This window comes from Ursus arctos, unplaced genomic scaffold (genome assembly GCF_023065955.2).
Source record: "Ursus arctos isolate Adak ecotype North America unplaced genomic scaffold, UrsArc2.0 scaffold_4, whole genome shotgun sequence".
Lineage (NCBI taxonomy): Eukaryota > Metazoa > Chordata > Mammalia > Carnivora > Ursidae > Ursus > Ursus arctos.
The window spans coordinates 9,171,152-9,193,004 of NW_026623056.1; the positions used below are offsets into that span (position 1 = coordinate 9,171,152).

Below are 21,853 nucleotides of genomic sequence, written 5' to 3' on the forward strand. Positions count from 1 at the left end.
AGAGTTGAGATATTCGTTAAAACAAGGTAAGATGATACATGTAGAGTTTTGGCCAACAGTTGTTTTAATTTGGAGATTCTTTTGGAATATATAATCAACGAATTCCGAACTTCAAAACTCTTTCTGTTAATAGCCAAAGTTAATAAATAAAAAACTTTTTAAAGCATTTTTGCAAGCATAATTATTTGAAAAGTTAACATATACTCACATGCTTAATGCCCATATTGGAAAAGCATTGTAAAGTTAAACACCTGCTTTTTCTCAAGTTGAACACTAAGTGCGTGGACAATAAGATCTCTTAAAGTTCCTTCGGGTTTTAATATTCCAATTTGTCTCTTTAAGGGAGGAATTAAAAAGCAACAATCGGGTATTGAATCAGTGAAAGGTCTGGAAGTGATGAATGTGTTCAACACCTTGATTGTGGTGAGAGTATCACAGGCTAGCACTTATGTCCCGATACAGAGAGATGTGTACATTAAATGTGTGCATTTTTTGTATATCGATTATGCCCCAATAGCTTAAAAAAATCAGTGAAAGACCTTTGATTAGACACCAAATATTATCATTCATTTCTCATATATTTGCTTGCCTGTCTGCATCCCGCATATAGAGGTGATTTTTTTATTCATAACAAATTAAGAGTAGAAATTTTCTGATTAAACTTAGAGGTTTTAAGTATTTAATAAGAAATTATAGTATATTTAGGGACAAATATGGGATAGATTATACCTTATTTCATGTTAGCATTTATTGTTTTAGCTTTCTTTGCATAGTAAAATAAATTATATTTTCAAAATATCAAGAATATTTTTAAAAAAGAATATTTTCTTAAATAATTTTGCACCTACTGTTATTCCTTGAATCCAAGTACAGTTCAGACACAAGTAACACTTCCACGTAAGACCCATTTCCTAGGGTAGATAACGTGGTTATATATACTAAATACCACGTGATAGGGGCTTTACCTTTATAATAGTTCTCAAAGTGTAGTTCATAAGCAATAGCATAATCACTTGGGAACTTATTCAAAATATAAATTCTCAGCCCCCCCCCCCAGGTATATTGTAATATACCTTCCAGGTAATTATGTTGCACACTAAAGTTTAAGACCAGTGGTGTTGTTTACAGGGGCCAGAGAATGGGCCAAGTCTGTTTCCTGGTGTTTGTTATCCACTAGAGTTTATTTGAAGCTGATGAGGTTTGATTGGGTATAGCAGAAAAGTTGTTTTTGGTTTTGTTTTTCCAAATCATCCTTTTACACCCTTAATTAGAATGTGACACTATAACTTGAGTTTTTTCCTGGATTAACTCTGGGCCCGCTTGATTTTATTTGAAAGAATTTTAGGTGTTGGGAAGGAATACACAAAAGTTCAAACAAATAAAAATACAGAATTTAAGCAAACATTCAAAGGAACTCTGGAATAGTCACACCTCAAAGTTACAGTATCACTCACTCATTCATTTGCAACTAAATACAAAAACAGATCATGATAAATTCTGTGAAAGAACTAAAGCAGAGTAAGGGGCTAGAGAGAGAGAAAGAGAGATTGTGTGTGTGTGTAGGGGGAGTGTTGTATATGTATTTCTTTGCATTATTGAGGATGACTTTGATAGAGAAAGAACCGTGATAGGAAAAAACCTCGGGGAAATGAGTGAGTGACATACAGCTATTTGAAAGAAAGCATTTCTAGGCCTCAGATAACACATGCAAACACTCTGGGGCAGGAGCTTGTCTGCTATGATAGAGGAATAGCAAAAGGTCAAGCAAGGCTCGAGGAAAGTGAAAAAGTAGGAGGGAATAAGGTCAGAGTAGGAAGGATGCACTTCCTCATAGGCCATGGTGAGGACTAGAAATTTTTACTGCATGCCATTTAACCTCCGTTGGACTCTGTAAAATGAAGGGTTTCTGCAGATGATTCTTAAGATTCCTTCTAACACTAACGTATTTAAAGATTTGAATCTAAATTGGGTATAGCAGCAAGCTAGGAATGAATAAAAAGGCAGCAAATCATGTTTTTGACCTTATGGAGTTATGAGTACTAAAGAAAAAATTCAAAGTATTTTGTAATTAAGTTTTTACAGAAGGAAGGATGGAGAAGGTTATTAGTTGAGGATCACACCTTAAAACTGGCTCTTGTCCCAGGAATGCCTGATGCATGGCATGAATGATTTTGAAACAGTTCCAATATACCTGCACTCAACTGCAGTGTTTCTTCCACTCTCTATATACCACTGTCCTTCAGTTAATTTACCTTTTTAAAGTAGCAGAATAGCCTTACTGTTTCTCATTGGGGAAATGTAATTAAAAACAAAATCCTATGCCAACCTAGAAATCCTCTCCACAAAGCTAGAAAAAAAACCTATTTTATTATTGAATAAGCATTAAACCAAAATGTGCATCACAGGCAGTGCGCTAAAGAGATCGCAAAGACAGAAATAAATGTTACCCTTTTATAGAGGAAGCAGATACAACACATTGCATGCATTTGTTCAAGGGAAACAGTATCTAGTCCTCAAGTAAGAGGGCTTGACAGCAGCATTTGTCACACATAGTTCATCGTAAATTCACCTGCTGTTTGGGATGACCACCTGTGTTTGCTAATCACCTTTATCCAAAGGAAATATACGTTTCTCGTATATTTATGACAAGAGGTAGGCTTGCAGCTTGGATCAGACACCAGCTGAAGTTAGCCTGCTATCCTCTCATAGAAATAGGGAGATGGGGGTGTTATCTTCCTTGATGATTACATTTCAAAGATAGTTCCAGGTCCTTGAGAGATACATCCCAGAATTGTAAAACTCACAAGAGGCTTATTTAGCTTTTAAAAAGATGGACATACATTTCAAAGGTACAGGAAAATAATTCACAATTACAAGTTTTATAAAGGTAGGTATTCTAAGAAAAGGGAGAGGGGAGTCTCCTTCCGTTTTCATACCAGGGAGAATTTTTTTTTTCTTACTTTTAATTTGTTTTTGCCTTTATACTTTTAATTGCGGAGTAGTATGGAAAGGCTAGGTGCTGCCACTTAAATAGCTGAGGTCTACTAATGATCCCATCGCCCTTTACTTATATGTTGAGAAGAATGCTTATCATTTTAGAGAGACACCAAAGTGATTCTTTTGCAAGCTAGAGTTTGGAAGTAATTATACAGTATCCAGCTGATACACAGTGGTAGGCTAGCAACTCTAAAGGTGGAGAGAAGTAAACGGATTCAATAGATATTTAGGAAGTGGAATCTATTGGACTTGGGGATTGATTGGATGTAAAGGGTGAGGAAAAGTCATAGATCGAACAATGACATTGACATTTCTGGTTCGGATTAGTAAGAACTTGATGGAGCCATGCACTAATAGGAAAACAGTAGAAGAAGAGGGGCAGGTTCAATGAGTGGAGGAATAAAGTAGAGAAATAAGACGAGCTTCAGATAGTTGATGTGAAGGCTCTGTAGGACATACAAACAAACGTACGGATGGGAGGATGGTCTCTGTAACTCCCATCTACCCAGGATGGTCTGTATTTTAAATAGGCTATTGTGTTAACTTTACCCATCACTTCTCCTGGTCTCAGTTTCCCTTCTCCCAACAAGTAGTAATGTTTCCTGAAGTCACAGTATTGAATACAATTGTAAATGAAAGAGTTTATTCATCATAGCAATACGATATATTCCTTTTAAACAGAAGGATAAGTTTACCTAGAGCAAACATCTGCCATGAAGTTTTTTTTTCCTTATAATACAGCTGAGATAAATGATGAATTCCATTGGTATTTAGGTGTTGATCAAGAAGAGACAGTAAAGCTTATTTGGGGTATAAGAGATTGCAATTTAAGAGACAGAGTCTACAGAAATCAAAAGTATGCTGGAGTTGCAAATGGAGAGTACAGGCTTATCAAGGCAAAACCCCCACAAGGTTACGTAACTTGTTTTGAAAGAATTATGATTGGTGCTGACTTGAAGTGAGAGTTTAAACTGACTGTGGAATACACAATTAGCTATTTAGCTAATAGGTGTTACATTATCTTAATTTCAGTGCAAAGTAGAAGGATGTGTTCCAGGAGGTGGTCAAGTTGCAATTGACAGAAGTCAACGTTCATGGTGTTCCAAGAATTGAAACAGGAGAGGGTTATAGGCCCTACCTCCTCAGTGTCCTTCCAGAGCTGTTTTGAATGACTCTCTTATCACTCTTTACTTCATGTTGAATCTTCTTTCTCACAGGGATGGTGACCCCCGTGGTTGAATGTGGAGTGAAATTTTGAATAATGAGCGAATTAATAAATCTTGGTAACACACTCCTCCAGCAGTCTGTTTTGTGGCACCTTACAGCTTGACCCCTTTCTTGAGAGTGATGACGATGATTGAAACAGCTTGGTTAAAATTCCTGTTGGCAAATACCATCCACTCAAGTGAACACAGTTCAAACCCATTGTCAGAAGCAATGTCTGATCATTCACATGATAGAATAACTGGCCCCAGCCTTGACTGTTGTAGAGCAGTGTGAATGACTAGCTCCTCAGGACTTCTGGGTTTTTTGTTTTTCTTCTTCTTCTTCTTCTTTTTTTTTTTTTTTCTTTTCTTTGAGTGTTTGATTACTATAGGAAAAGCACAAGAAACACATTCATTAGAAAAATACGTTACTGTGGGTGCCTGGGTGGCTCAGTCGTTAAGTGTGTGCCTTCCGCTCAGGGCAGGATCCCAGGGTCCTGGGATGGAGCCCCGTGTCGCGTCAGGCTCCCTGCTCAGTGGGGAGTCTGCTTCTCCCTGCTTGTGTTCTCTCTCTCATTGTCTCTCTGTGTCAAATAAATAAAATCTAAAGAAAAATATGTTATCTCATAATAGTCAGTTTAAAACCAAATCTAATCCACAGAGGTGCTTTGCTTAACTGTTAATGTGCTGTTATTGTTTTGTTGTTGTTTTGAAATTGAATTTGAATGTGGTAGTGGGTCTTTGGGTTTGAATTGTCATGGCCCCACCATTTCTGTTAGTTCCACAGGCCCTCCTTTACATAGTTTTTCAGTTGGCCCCACAGGTCTTGGAATCTGTGATTACCGTTTCTATCTGTAGCTGTGATTTTCAGATGGCAGATCATAAGAATTCAGATAAAATCTTATAAAATCGCATCATATGGGGCGTCTGGTGGCTCAGTTGGTAAGTGTCTGCCTTCAGCTCAGGTCATGATCCCAGAGTGCTGGGATTGAGTCCTGTGTCAGGCTCCCTGCTCAGTGGGGAGTCTGCTTCTCCCTCTGCCCCCTCTCTACCCCCCTCCCCCGCCATGTTCATGTTCTCTCTCATGCGCTCTCTTTCAAACATTTATTTCTAGTCAACTTCATATCTTTATACATATTTGCTGCTTACAAATAAGGATTAGCTGGTTAGCAGCTGAATCTTTTTAATGGCACCTGTGCAACTGACAGGGTGTCAGGGAAGGTGCCACATTTGTAGGAGATATAAGTCTGTCCTCGGTTTTGTGATGAGTAAAAACAGAACGTGCTGACTTAGAGACCTGAGCCACCTCATGATGACACGGTACCTTATTCAGACCTGTGATGAGTTTTAGTAGGTAATTATTTTTGAAAGACTGCCAGACCGGTTTTGAACTCTGTCTGACATTTAAGGCCAGAAAACTTCATTTCTGGTAGTCGAAGGCTTATGGCAGAAGAAAAAGTGTGACTGGGTAGATTATTTCTTAATATATGTTGCTGTCCAGTTACTTTACCACTTTTAGGACTCAGAAAGGTTCAAGCTGCTGAATCAACTTTGAACATGCTCTGCAATATTATTTTTAAAAATTAACAGTGATGAAATAATTAGCATATGAAAGAAGTAGATTATTATAATACTATTATTATATTATTATTATCTCTAGCAATTTTCTGGGATTATTTCTCACATAGCATATTGCTAAGGCACCGTGCTTCCAACACTTTAAGCACCTTGAACACCTTATATTTAGGAAATGGAAAGTGAAAAAATTTCTAAAGGTTAATGAATTTCTTTTCATATATTCTTTCTGGAACAATGATACACGTATTAAATGATTCACTACCCTTTCTCCGTATACTGTTGGAAGTGCTGATCTATGGCAGAGACATGGCATATATATTAAAAATAGATATGTATATATTAAAAATTACCTTCAGACAAAAAAATTATAAAACTCGTCACAAACTTACAGGGCAAAACAAGTGTAATTTCACAACACTGGCAGGCAAGAATGTCCTTGGTATTCATACCTCGAAATGGTTTTGTTTCTGTCTTTCAATAGCTCATCATTCTGTTTGATGTATATTTCATACCCTTAAAAATATTAAATTTCTTGTTTTTCAGAGTAAATGACCAATATTTCACTAGCATTTTCCAGTAGACCTATTTTCTAATTTTGTCTGCTTTTATACCTCTCATCTCAGAGAGAAAAACATTCAAGTAATTCAGTTTGCTTTCATGTATACCCAAATATTGCTTAATGTTCCTCATGCTACTAGATTCATACTTTTGTATAGTATTGTATACATTTTTGGATTTGTAGAGTGGAAGTTGTAGACGCATGGACTTATAATCTCTTTCACATTCAAATATTAACTGTGTTTTTATGGAGAATTATTTTTCTTGTCCAATCTTTTCTACTTCTTTCCCCCCAAAAAACCATGCATACAATGAAGAGCATAAAAGGCACTCATCTGAAATGTACAAGATCACTATATGTTTCATGTTTATAGCTGCGTGATAATTAGGTTTAGATATAGAACATTTCCAGCATCCCCCAAGTTTCCAAAACTATTTTTGCATCTTATACTTCTAGAAACCGGCTGATAATACTTGACTGTAGTCTCCATGGTGGCATATAGCATGACTTGTGTCACTACTGTAGCTTTAGCATAGAGCTAGAAGATGAGAGTTACTCAACAAATTTTTGGGTTTTTTTATGAGAAAGAAAAACTCTCTGATACATAATACTGAAATGAAAAATTACTTAACTATTGCAGAATAAAAATATGTATTTTTCTCTAAGATCTCAGACTTCATTTCTTTTCAGAAGAACTAATGCCCACTCAGTAGACTACTGCTGCTTGTCATGCCACAAAACAGAATCTTCTCTCAGTTCAGAAATTTTATATCAGGTCAGGAAGGCAGAGCGATATCTGAGTGGACAGTTACGTGTGGGAGTGGTGTTGAGGAGTTCAGCCCAGATTTGACTAAGCATGTGGAGGTTGAGAAGATTTTGACCAGCACTCACAATCCAAAAGTTTCCTAGACTCCCTCTACTCTCTCAAATCCCACCACTTTGCAATCAGTCTTGGTGATTCTGCCTCCTACATAAGTTCTAAGTTCTTCTGCTTTTGTCCATCTCCACTGTTTCTACCCTGGTCAAAGCCAGCATTAATTCTCACCTGCAAAACTGCAGCTGTCCCCTGAATGGTCTCACTGTTTTCTCTCTTATAACTTCCCATCCATGCTGATATATTATAGCTGAACTTTTAAACCCCCAAATCTGATCATGCTACACTCTTCTATATAAAACTTTTAGTGCTGTTGTTGTTCTTTGAAATTTGCATAAATGGGGGCACCTGGGTGGCTCAATCAGTTAAGTGTCCAACTCTTTATTTTGGCTGGGGTCGTGAAATCAGCCCCAGGGGTCGGGCTTCATGCTGGGTGTGGAGCCTACTTAAGATTCTCTCTCTCCCTCTCCCTCTACCACACACACACACACACACACACACACACACACACACACGTTCTCTCTCTCTCTAAAAAAAAAAAAAAAAGGAATTGCATAAATGATAGCCCTATATACGTTTCCAACAGACTTTTTCCACACTCACAGTGTTTGGAGATCTATTTTGATTGCTTAAGGGGATATATTAAAATGCAGAGTAAGGATTGAAAGGGCTTAACTAAATCAAATTCATTATATTAGTTTCCTCTGGAGAGGCAGGGAGAAAGAGGGCAATAGGATTGGAGATGGTTAAGAAGACTTCTGAGACATACAAATATGGATAAGACTATTATATACGTTATCCTCTGGAGGAACAGAGAGACCTAATTGATTAAATTGCTCTGAAAATAAAGGCAAGATCTTTTTCATGCCCTAAGATCTTATTCATGATTCTGTGACCTTCTTTTACATCATTCCAGTCATGCTTGACCTCTTTTGCTTTCTCAAATACACCATATTCTTTCTTAATTCAGAACCTTCACATATGTGGTTTCTCTTACTTAGAAGGTTTGGGGAGGATAGGGAATATAGGTCCTATCTTGTAGTGCTAATGGTAGTGATAATAGGTTTAGTCCCTTGGAGGACAATCTACCAGTAAATATTAAAATTAAAATTTCCCATAGTCTCTCACCCAAAATCTGTTTTTCCATAGCAACCTAATAGAAACTCTCACACATCTACAAATGGATGCATGAACAAGGATATTCATATAAGTTTTGATTGCAATAGCAAATTTTAGAATTGACCAAATAAATTATAGAATATTAGAGTTATGGAATACTATTCAGTACCCAACGAGAATAAAATAGATCTCTGCAAACTCACATAAAAAAATCTTTAAGGCATCTTTCTTAAGTGAAAAGAAATACCGCATTTATATGTGTATTATAATATTATTTAAGTAAAGGAAAATTCTTAAATTTTGTCTATATGAAAGGAATATAAAGTTTAGGATATATAGGATGCTGGTATGGGGGTCTTGAAAGTGGGGCATGATCAAAATGACCTTTAGCTTTATTTGCAATGTTCCTGTTTTTATAATAAGATTGCATTAATGTATTTTATTTAGATAATTAAAAATAGTAAAAGTCCCTACCACCCACAAAAGAGAAATATAGATTATTGTTCTATGATCTTTTCATTTTTAGTATTCTGATATTTATATTCTTTGGTCTTTGAATCATGCCTTGAGAACCACCAATCTAAATTACACTATTTTCTAGAAATTAACCTCCAAATTTTAGAATAACTATAAATGTTATTTATTCTTTGAATTATATGTGTGTGTATACATATATGTGTATATATGTATGTATGTGTGTGTGGTAATATTTACATGTGTGTTAATTTGGGAACTTAAAAGCAATGAAGACTTTTTAAAGCCTCTATGGTTTTATTTTGAAATATACTCTAATTGAAAGTATTCAGTACAAAACTTCGACATTTCAATCTCACTATTAAAGAGAATCTCCAGTATTTTTGTTCTAATTACTACTCATATTATTGACTAAATTGTATGTAATTCTCTGTCTTTTAGCTAACATTAGTATGAATCTCACTGATGTTATCATCCTACTTATGTTTTATTTAATCTTTGTTATCCAGAGGTAGACTCAATGAATAACTGTAATTTTTTCTCTACACATTATTTTTCCCCATTGAGGTTTTCTCATTTCAATATTATATACATTGCTAAACATATAAGATTAGCTTAGAGGTGGATTCATGAAAATTTGCTGTAACTATATAAAAAGTCTACACATTTTCTGTCAATAACTAAAACAGAAATCTGGATTGCTGAACCTTTATATTGTGATATGGTACTAGTGTGACATTAATTTTTTAATATCTTATTGCTTGTGGGGAACTATTGAATTTTAATATCAATGCTCGTTCAATCTAGGTTATATAGATATATAATATGTGATCTTAGAAATCTAGCATGTCATTGATATTTTATTAAAATGTGAAATAATTTTGCAATTTCAGATATTTCAAACAAATCCCGAATGCATCCAGAAAGTAGTTGATGTCTTCTTTTGCATTGAAAAATGAACTTGACTTGAGCATACCGTTCTAAAAATAGCCATCTTGCTTTCATATGATTTATATTTTCTTTGAAACAACCTTGTAAGTGCATTGCTCTTTTTCTTCATTTTATACCAAAGGTACTATGAGAAAGTAGGCATAGAATATCCTATTATCTGTTTGATTTGTGTATCTCAGTACACTTCGCAAATTGGGCATGAAGTAGAACTGTTTATTTATTTATTTACTTATTTTGTATGGGAACATCAAAAGAATGAAAGGAAGTGATAGCAGGACAATATGCACTATCAGAAGGAACAACTAGAGATTGCATTTTTTTCAGTTTTATTGGACAGTATATGGATAGTATTTGTCACCGGAATAATGTGGCTCATTTATATTGTACCTATTCTTCTGTGGAGCTCAAAGCACTTTATGGGCACTCTCATTAATCCTAAAGCTGAGCTAGGTATTTGGCAGCTTTTGTCCTCACTTTATGGCCTGGGAGACAGCAGTTTAAAGGATGTTATTGTGCAAGCATTTGCAGTGTTCAGAAAACAACCAATGGGGTTAACTATAATGGGAACTGGTGAGGAGGACTTTTTACTTTATGTTTTATTTATTTATTTTATATACTGTTATTTATAAAGTAGTAGTTGTCCAATGAAGCCAAGCACTAAATATAATTATTTGAAATATTCTGACTCCTCTTTACCTGCAGGACAGTTTTCCTGCTGAATCTGTGTCATTAATAGGACTTTCATTCTTCCACACATCTGGAATTGAAACCTTACTTGCTGCTTCTGTCACCTCATTGCCTCTACTCTGTTCAGTGGGTTGCCAAGTGTTGACAATTCTACTTTTCCAGGTTTTTTTTTTTCTTTACATGACTCTTTACCTTCTACTTCTAGAGACACCCTCATTTGTGCAGGTATTAGTTCTTCTTGAGAAACGGCTATAGCTTCTAACCCTTGTGTGTTAGACCCTTAATTTCAGAATCTAAAAGAAGCAGACTGAGCCCACCTCTGTTGCTTACCAGTTATGTGACTTTAAGCATCTCAAAGTTTCTGAGCTTTAGAGTCATTTCAGTGAAAAAGAAATCACAATAATAGGTTTAAAAACTGTATCATCGTGTATAAAGTGTGGAAATGGAATGAGATGCTATATGCTGAATACAAGCTCTGTGTCTGGCAAAAAAGAAATCAATTTTTGTTGTTTTGATTTTATTCCCTTTTCCTGGTCTGTTCTTTTCTGCATTTCACTCTCAGATCAATATTTCTTAAATCCACTTTCATCAACCAATTCTCTGCTCAAAACCCTATCAAAGTCCCTAGGGTTTCCCTGATATTACCCACGATTCTTTGTCCACTACCTCAACAAGGACTCTATAATTCCAGCCTTAATTTACAAGGCATATGGTAACCTTCAGTTAAGTTTGGCCACTTACCATTCCCTTTCCACACCTGTTTTTTCCTACCACAGCCCATTTAATCATGCTCATCCTTTTACTTAGAATTATCTTACACATTTTCTTTATAGTTGGAAACTTACATATTGTATTAAAAATCATGTCAAAGCCAGGATCATTGGACACTGGATGTAGCTAAAGAGAACAGTTCTAGTAATTGTTTTTTAGTGCTCTCGCTTTTACTTCTATTTCCTTATGAGGAGTCAAGGAGATTTGCTTCATGGGCTGAACTCTGACATGCTGACCAGTGACCAGTCGCAGGACCCTGCTTTTCCACTCACCCATTAGCAGTGTGTTTTTTGCTTCCACTGAATTCACCACTGTCTTTTTCAGGTACTGGTCTCTCCCTGATTTCTGGTATACCTATTCTCTTCAGGCCTGCTAAAGCCTATTCATTTCACTTACCCCAATAAACACCATGGGTTTTCTGTCTACCCTGAAACTCTTCCATTCACTGGAGAGTTCCAGTCATGAAGCCAGATACTTTGGATTGTCTGTTCCCTCTCAGATCTGATGGGATCTCTTTTCCAATCCCAACCCAACTGCCACAAAAATGCAATGAAATAGAGTTGCTGATGGGGATCTGTTCTTGCTCTGGAATAACTTTTGGACTTTTCCCTTTTCCAGTTATTTAAGATCCCACTCATTTTCTCCCTCTTCTAAGCAACATTCATGATGTTGACTCAGAATGACCTGAAAGGCACTTGATTTGTAGTGCAGGGTGTAATATTACATCATTGGATTTTTAGGAAGATTAAATGAAGAAGCTAGAAAGAAAATTTAGGCCAAAGTGAATAATTTTGAATTTTGTTCAAGCTCCATTATCATGAAAAAGCTTTTGAAAGATGACTGTGCCCAGTGCTATTTGAAGTCCTACACACAAGAACTAACAAAGACACCATTGCTGTCCTTACAGAACACCCGAGCTTATTAACTGGACCATTAGTACCATACTAAGCATAGCCATGGCTCTCATTATATCCTTACAGCCTGTGCTCTGACTTCAAAGAAGACTTATTATTTAGTGAAATAACCTTTCAGTACACGAAAAACATTACCTTAGTTAAAAAAAAATAGGCAAAGCATTATTTTAGTGTTTTTTAATGTTAATTTGGGTCTCATTTCATAAAATATTTCAGGAAATGTACATACAAAACCAATTGCTAAATTACATTCACCAAATTATAGGGCTTTTTAGTAAGAAAATTCTCACATATATAAATTCAGAAGAAGAATTAATAATAGAATATTTCTTTTTAAAAAGATTTTATTTATTTTATTTGAGACAGAGAGAGAGACAGAGAGAGCAAGTAGGGGGGAAGAGTAGAGGGAGAGGGAGAAGCAGGCTCTGCGCCGAGCACAGAGCCCCATGTGGGGCTCGATCCCAGGACCCTGAGATCATGACATAAGCTGAAATCAAGAGTCAGAAGCTTAACCGACTGAGCCACCCAGACACCCCAATAATAGAATATTTCTGACTCAAGTTCTTTGTAGAAATAATTTGTGATGACAATCTGTGGCTTATTGACAAAGGGGATTTTTTTTTTTTTTCATAGTGTATGTTTAAAATCTCTACATTTTCCTCCAGGTTTATCTTCTCCCAGTATATATCATCACTTCAGCAAGATACTAGAGTGATATTTTTCAAGTCATAATTCTATGTGTTATTATTCATAAGAATAACTTTAATGATAGTATAAGAAAAATGATAAGACAGAAGGGCAATTAATGGAAATCTTTCATATTACCCATTCCATACATGAGGGACTTTTCTGTTATTATACTGGAATATTCACCTCAAAGTTAGATGTAACTATCTAAATACAAAGAGCCTCTTTCAACATTAAGATGAGAAATATTTCTTATATTAAATTCCTGTCAGGATTATAAAGTACCATATGGCCATTTGAAACACATTTTGGAGAGGGAACTATTAGCTTACTTAAATGATTGCTCATGGACAAGTTTAGAATCAAAACCTTAGAAATGGAAAAAAAAAAAACACCTTAGAAATGGGAGTCCTTAGACATCACATATATGATGAATTTAAGACTGCAAAAGAGGTGAAAACTTTCCCAGAGTCACTTCCCATTTAGAGGCAGAGAAAGGACCAGATGTTGGCCCTTGGACCCAAGGCCTGTATCCCTTTCTTGTGCCAGTGTTTCCATGTCAAAAACTTGAAGTCCACAAGAAACCCAGAGGATCTGGAAAGCACTGCATATGTGATAGCTCATTTAATCTAACATCCATATCAGAATAGTGAGGGTTAATTATTTTCTACTTTTATTATCAGAAACATCTAAAAAACTAAGTAAATCCAGAAATGAAGCATTGGTTTTCTGCCTGTTCATCTAATCAGCCTCATAAAATAATGTGTTCTCATTACAATCTGGTATGAAGAATTCTGTTGTAAATTAATGGTTGCATACTTTCACAACAACCAAAAAACAAACAAAACCCATCCACACAGTTTATTCGCTATCTTTTGAAAAATGCAAACTACACTTTTTCTAAAATGAGAAACTTTGCAAATCATTCCAATGTTCATACCCTTCAAGTTTGAGATGGGAATCTTCTCGGGGGAATGCCTCTGAAGAGGATTGCTTTGCTTATATTACATGTAATGTGCAGATGGCCAATTATTCCAGTTATGAATCTAGACTACTCTCCTTGAAGTAAAGAACAAACTAGATATTTTATCTGTCTCTTAGTTTGCTTTTCTTATGATATAGTTTATGGTTTATTTTCAAATGTTCATGTTCTTGGAATGCTTTAGGGAATGAAATAGTCTTAGAGTAGACAAATGATAAATACAAAAAAAAAAAAAAAAGAAATATTTAGACTTTCAGGGAATGGGAAATCACTTCTCATATAATCAATTATTCCTCTGAAATAGAATTAAGAAAATATTTGTCGACATCTGAATATTACCACTGCCATTGTACATCCAAATTTTCACTTAAAAATGACAAATTTATAAAGACAAATTCAGTGAGATAAAACCCTATGCCAAAGGAAGTCCTGTTTCTTGAGTAGAAAGGATCGGATTATGGAAATGCTTTGGAGAGCATGTTGTTAATGATGGCCACCATCTACTTGAAACATACAAATGGACTTTGATGTAATTTATCAGTGTGTTGTAAAGTCACAAAAAACCATGTAAGGTATTTATAAAAATATATTCTCATAATTCTCTAAATAATAATAAAAAGTCAATTACAGGACATGCCAGATTTCAAGTAACAATTTAATTAAATATTATGCTTATGTCCTGTATACCGGCCAAAATGAACCATGTCACCTCACTTAACTGCATATTAGTCAAAACTTTTTAATACAATAGTAAAAACTCTTCCTTAATTGAATGTCTGTTGCATAGTCACAAATATACAGAGGAGAGGAGAGATATTTGAGGGGAGAAAATGAAGATAATTTATATTTTAATGTCCTTTGCCCCAAATAATTTCACTTTACCAATACAAATCTTGAATTTCTATATCTAAACATTAAAGAAAAATGTCTTTAGTAATAGGAAAAGTTGTCTAGCTCCTTCTGAGCCTGTGTCATATTCATTACCAATACCTTTGAATAAGCTAACTGGAAAGAGAGAGTCCAAATTAAATTAACAAATATTAATATAAATATTAACAATATTAACAGATTTTTCTTGTATACTGTTTTTTAAATAAAACTGTACTCTACATAATCTGTATGCTCTTTTAATATCAGATTATACAGACACTTTGCTTTATAAATGAATGTGAGACTTTCTATTCCCTTTATGACTTTTTACAACACGTGAGTTAAGCGTTAAAATATTGTGATAATTACTATGGAATATGGCAAGATGCTTAGCTTAAGAGAGGACCAATGAAAGGAGAAGATGAGACCATCTGTGTCTTAAGTTTTAGGATTTTGTAATTGCCAAGTTTTATATCATGAGTCATGAGTTTTAGGTTTATGATTAGACAGAACAAAATTACTCATTTGAACATTGGTCTGATGATTCATCCAAATGAGGCTGCTTTTTACTTGCAGTGGGCTAAGCCATGGGAATATAGCAGTGAATCAGCCCCCAAGAAGCTTACACTCTGGTGAGTGAGCAGAAAATAAAAAGGAAATTAGAAAAAAGCAGTGTTTACTAAATGTCTAAACAAGGATTTATGTGGGGGCACATGCAGGAACTAAGCTTCCCAGAGTAAGTGACATATAAGATTGGGTAAACTGCCATTGGCCAGCTTTTTTTTTTTTTTTTTTTAGTGGGTGTTGGGGGAGGGTAGGAAGAGGAAGGGGGAGAGAGAGACTCTTAAGCAGGTTTCATGCCCAGTGCAGAGCCTGATGTGGGGATTGATCTTACAACCCGGAGATCATGACCAGAGCCAAAATCAAAAGTCAGGCCCTTAGCCTTCTGAGCCACCTGGGCACCCCAACATTGTCCAGCTTTTAGACCTACTATTTATATTAGTTTGAGGGCAGGCAGGAAATATGATGTAAATTAAAGAAATAATAATTCATTTTAGTTATGAAAATAATCATCAATATAAACATCCTATATGGTAAAAATATATACATGTGTGTATATGTGGGTGTGAGTATATGTCTGTATATATGTACACACACAGACATGGAGAGCACAGATGAGCTCCAAGAAGACTGGATAGCACAAAGCATTTTTAAGTGTTAACTAGTTCATTTTTAATAATAATCTGAACAGCACTGTGCTGTTCAGAATTGGACTAGCTTGAGGGAAGATGGTGATATTCATAACCAGCGGGTTATGAGATGCTGAAATTATAAAGGATCAGCTGTATCTGCAAGGACAACAAAATGACTAGCCAATTTAGCACACTGGTCATTTCAGGAAAATAACTGTAAATTTAGTAAGCTAAAATAAAAATGAAAAAAACATTTGTGCCAGTTATTTAATGGTCTGATTTCTGTCAAAGTGGCAGTTCTCTGGAGAAAGTCGAATCAGATATTCTGGGATAACATCACTGATATCAACTTGTTGATTTGCTATTTGGGTCTTTTTATAAAAGTGCAGCACAAAATGTCTGTTTAAAAATCTCTGCTTTTTAAGCTCTCTGATTGCTTGGTTCGCTGGCAAGTGGGAAGTATTTACATTTTAGGTTTGTCAGTCTTCTATTATAATGAATTATAATACTTGAAAACCAAGGGGAAAAAAAGAAGTCAAATCAGTTACTATTGTAATATTTATTCATGGCTGAAATAAAGTGTCGTAAATGTAATTCTGATCTCGAATCGCCAAATTTATCTTTGGGGAAAGGACAAAAACAAAAAGAAGTGTTCTGAGTCCAATTTAAACTTGTCATTTAGTGATAGCGTATGAGTGGCCTTGTTTCCCATTTTGAAAGAGCCTCTGAGAAAAACTGTTGATTCTGGGTTTATTGATACAGTTAAAAGCTGTGTCATCTTTAATTTTGGGGAAGGTGAGCAAACACATGCTATTATTTTTTATCTTCTTCATCCTGCTTTTTATGTCTTCTTTGCTGTGAAAATTATGTAAATTGTGCTGTGGAAAAAATATATAATGATTTAAGCCAGTGCTTATCTAATGTGCATATGAATCACCTGGGACCTTGTTAAACCACACATTCAGATTCAGAAGGTCTGGGGTGGAGTTCAAGATTCTGCATTGCGAATGAGTTCCGAGATTATGCTCCTGCTGCTTGCCCAAGGACTGCACACATTGAATAGAAAGAGTCTGTAGGGTCTATGCTTACATCATGTGGCAGGATCTTACATTTACAGGCACAGGTGCTGAGGGTGGAGTTCCATTCCTCAGCTTGGAGACTGTACTATCCTAAAGCAGCACATTATCATCATTGATCCATACAAAGCTCCTCCTGCTTTATTTACTGGCTTTTTTTTTTTTTTTACCTTATTTTATCTTGGTTCATTAATCTGAGGACCCCAGTATCTAAGATTTCTAGTTTCTGAAGGCTTATCTTTGGGCAATCAGTGCTTGCTGTATACGCTTCTTCAGTTGAGGTTAAAAGAATTCCATCTTGCCATACTAAAGGAGTAGCTGGCAGACAACAGTGTTCATGTTTTCTGTATACACCTACCCAGATATGATTGACGTGGGCATCACCAATTTGAAAAAGCATAATGCAAAGCCTACCAAATATGTACAATTAGAAAACCTTCTCACTTATTTTTAACCTCATTTCTTCTAAGTTTCATCCAGTGTGGTTCAGGCTGTCAGCCTCTAAGCTAACACAGCTTTTATTTCACGAAGTCAGAATAATGAAGGCCATTCAGTGTCACCTTGGTTTTTCAGGTATAGTAGATGGGATGACACTACTGGCATAGTGAAATTGTGTATATATTACATTTCACAGAGTGAGTCGGTAAGGAAGTCAAACTTGGGACTCTGTCCTGTTTCCTCTTTCTACTGCATGCATGTGCCTTGTGTCAGGGATTGGATTACTGATGGCATGGATTGATGTGGATTTTTATCTGGATTGTAACGGTGAATAAAGTGAAGAGAGAACTACCTATCTTCTAAAAAAAGAAAAGTGTCACTCTTAACTGAGCATAAACAATGAACAGGGCACAGTATCTATGCTGTAATCTAAAAGCTGGAGTGCTGGGGCACCTGGTGGCTCAGTCAGTTAAGCGTGTCCCTTTGGTTCAGGTCATGATCCCAGGGTCCTGGGATGGAGCCGTGTCTGGCTCCCCAGCTGAGGCAGGGAGCCTTTGCCCCTCCCCCCCTGCCCCTCCCGTGGTGCTTTCCCTCTCCCTCTCTCTCTCAAACCAATTAAATCTTCAAAAAATAAAAATAAAAACTGGAATGCTAAGAGGTAATGTCAACATTTTTTCTGTATGGTTCCCTTTCTATCAGGTACAGAATCTGCCTGATTTTTAACACATAACTTTCAGTTCATAAATGTGTTTTAAAATAGAAATCAATAAAAATGGTATATGTATTTGGTTTTATTCAAAGCCTCTTAATAATGTAAGAAACTAAAATTCTCAGCTCTTCTTCAATAAATGAGTTAAAAAATAACTTTTGTCCATAATTTAATCTTAGTTCACTGTAAAGTCCCACTTTTACTATCTGCTCTCAGAAGGAACTGTTTGTCAAACTTCCATTAAGCGGAAGGTGAAAAATTAATGAACCACTTCAGATATTTCAAAACTAATGCAAGTCTATTAGTCAAGCAGAAAAAGAAAAGATTTAAATACGTTCAATTAGGGTATAGGGTTCACTCATATTTAACTTAAATATATTGTTTCATATGCCTGATAGAGCATTATAGAGAAAAAGGAAATGCAGTTATTGATTTTTTTCATTAACAGATAAATACATCTCAGATTATTTTATTTATAGAGAGAGTCTTTTTTTACACACAAAAGGTAATTTTACAGCAAGGTTAACCAGTGAGTTGATGGGGATAGATGGGGTTTTGAAAGTTTATTTAACATGCCTGCTGTGGGAGGGTAGTTAGCTGGAGAAAAGGCACAAATGTATAGCAAGCATAGGATTAATAACATTATAATTTATTCTTTAGTTGTACCCTTGTTTCATCTTCGAGGCATTCGGAAGACCAGTGAGAGAGTGGCATTGAAATCGTTTTTCAAAGAATTGCTGACCCTGTTGTGTTCCTGGCCCTGTAGGCATTGTGTGTTATGCAGTGGGGGAAGACTTGGTTTTTGTCTTCAAGGAATTTAAAGAGGAGAAACAAAGTGATAAGTAGGAAATGTAATGATAATGTTAATTAGAAATGACAAACACTACAAAAAAGTGCAGAAATATCACATAGAGAGATGAGGGCAACAGAGAAAGCTTCTTACAGAGAGTGACTTTGGAGTTGGGTTTTAGAGGAAGTGTCGAGTTCAGACCGTGTGATGCGTGAGAAGAGCCAGTGAAGTGGAACGAACGGCTTTAGCGACAACACGGGGGACGTGCATCACAGCATATGTGGGGGGAAAGCTTAGGTGTTGGCGTAAAATGTATGGAGACGAAAGTTCAAGGTGTAAGGTCTGAGGTGGTGAAGAGCCTTGAATGCCAAACCAAAGAGTTCGGCATTTGATCAGGGGAGGGGTGAGATCATGCAGCATTTTAAGAAGTTTAATTTTGTGTTGGTAATGCGCCAGCACGTAACGTCGGTGAAAAGATCAAGATAACAGACGGCACATTTCTCATAAATACTATTTCACTGTCCCACGTACACTAGAAATCCTGAAAGTAATGGCCGAAGGAGAAAATCCATTCTGGGGAACCAGAGTAAGAGGGCTATATTGGGGCTTCCCAACTGCTGTGCTGAGGGGCACCATCTTGAGATATGAACCGCTATGGCCCCGGGTGTGACCTGGAGCAGCGGAGACTCAGGGCTGGTCACCTGAGGCTGACAGCGGCTTCCTTGAGGTGTGAAAATTCCCTTCAGGTTTTCTCAGTGGGCTGAATGGCGTCTTGTGCTGTGTGAGCCTGCAGAGCCTGGCTCACGGGCGTGCAGTCTGCACAGTCGCACAGGCCCCAACCCAGAAGGGCCCACACTTGATTTAATGCTCTGCTGTTACCGTCTTGAATTTCTTCATGCTTTTTGAACAGGAAATCCCACATTGTCATTTTGCTCTGGGCCCTGCAAATTATACGGCCACTCTTGGTCCCATGACATGAAAATGGCTAGGAAGCAATGAACTACACTGTGGTCCAAATGCACTGTCATATATCCATATAAAAGGGGTAACTGGATTATGCAACCAGCACAGTGCTTACATAACAAAACTGAGCCTGAGCTTAAATCTTTATTATTTTTTCTTCAAAGCTATGACTGCTATGGCTGCCATAGGCCTAAGCTAAATATCATTTTTTTTTTTAGCCTTGTGGTTTTCCAGATGATAAATTAAGGAAACGCTTCTGTAACATATTTTCTCATTTATAATCTGCCTCCTGGAGCCTAGATACCGGTATGGTTGAGCTCTGCACCCCCTGCAGTCCTATCAAATTAAATTCTGAGAAAACCTTTGGCAATCATTTTCCCTAATAAAAGTTCTGAAAAATAAAGCTCGGTGTTCACAGACATTTTGGCTGCTCGAGTCATTCCGTTGTGTATTTCCTCTCTGAGTCAGTATAAATATATCAACTGAATACATATTTTTTAGTTCTTAAGCACAGTTGAGTTTATTCTCTCCGTCCTCTTTACTCTGAGTACTTGTGGATTTTTCTTTTACTTGTGTTACATAGTTTTCTCTCCTTATTTTTATTTAATTTTTGTTTTTCTCAAAGTTATAGATGAATATATTCAAATAATTCTACAGAGTTAGTTTACAAAAATCTCATCTTCTCCCCTCCCTCCCTATGTTTTCTCTCTCCTTTTTCACCCAAAGGCAAACACTCAGTTTCTTTAAGTATTTTTAGTTGTTCCCTACATTTTGTATTTACATCTTTTTCTCTCAAAAGCATGTTTATGAGTTGAATTCATTTTTTCAATTTTATTCATTACCACTACAGAAGATAAAGATTTAGTGTGCTTTCACAAGTCTCCATGGGCTGTCACCCCTGACTTTTGCCCTTTTCTCTTTTTTCCCAAGAGTATAATTTTGTGTGTTAGTCATTATTTATATTATTATGACTATGTAAATATTTTTCACATTGTATGATGATTACATTTCTTTCTTGAACAACTTTTTGCTCTCTCTGAAGCTAAAGGTTGTCTAACAGTTAGATTTCTTATTTTTCTACGTGTCTAGAAGCTCGTCACATGCTAATTCTCTGATCTCTACTGTAAACATTCTCTCAATACGTTAGCACACATCTGGTTTTTCCATTTTCCTTGTCTTCCTGGAGACCTCCCTTGCTGAGCCTCCTGACCCCTTACTGTTCTCCTCATAAGCTCTAATGCATGTGTGCCATTCTAGGATTGTCCTTGGCTGAGGACACCTCCTTAAGAGTGGCAAAGGTGAGTTGCTTTGAAATTATGTATAAGGATGGGGTTTATTGACTGATGGACTTTAACATAGGATGTCTCCGGTGAGGGGTTTTATTGGTGGACTTCCAGATTTTCAGTATTTTTATATAGTCTCCATTGACCTGGTCATCTTTACTGCAAGTGAACTTCCTGTTGCCCTACCTGGAAGGAAGGATTCTGGGCACCAAGACAGTCAAACATTTGAGGAGTCTCTGCAATGATAAGACTATCCTCTTTTAAATATGAGACACCCTCCTTCACTGTGTCAGGTGTCTCCCTCACTGCTCAGCATCCCACTTTCACTTTTCGAGAGAGTGGGGGAGGACTAGGCACTCCTCTGATTGACGGCATGAATGATGACTTCAGGAGAAGATGTACCTTCACAGTCGGAGTTTCAGCAAATTCTCCTGTTTCCCCCTGCTTTACCCACACACGTTTTAAAGGTTTTATTGGGGCGCCTGGGTGGCGCAGTTGTTAAGCGTCTGCCTTTGGCTCAGGGCGTGATCCCATAGTTCTGGGATCGAGCCCCACATCGGGCTTCTCCACTGGGAGCCTGCTTCTTCCTCTCCCACTCCCCCTGCTTGTGTTCCCTCTCTCGCTGGCTGTCTCTCTCTGTTAAATAAATAAAATCTTAAAAAAAAAAAGACTTTATTTGAGAGAGAGAGAGTGAGAGAGAGAGAGAGATCACGAGCAGAGGGGAAGGTAGGGG

At 36.5% G+C, this 21,853-nt stretch overlaps 1 protein-coding gene across 8 annotated transcripts in view; it reads left to right on the top strand.

The window, feature by feature from the left end:
• NAALADL2 (N-acetylated alpha-linked acidic dipeptidase like 2) overlaps positions 1-21,853 on the top strand; it is a 1,320,052-nt gene that overhangs the window by 974,814 nt on the left and 323,385 nt on the right. The gene's annotated exons all lie outside the window — the stretch shown is intronic.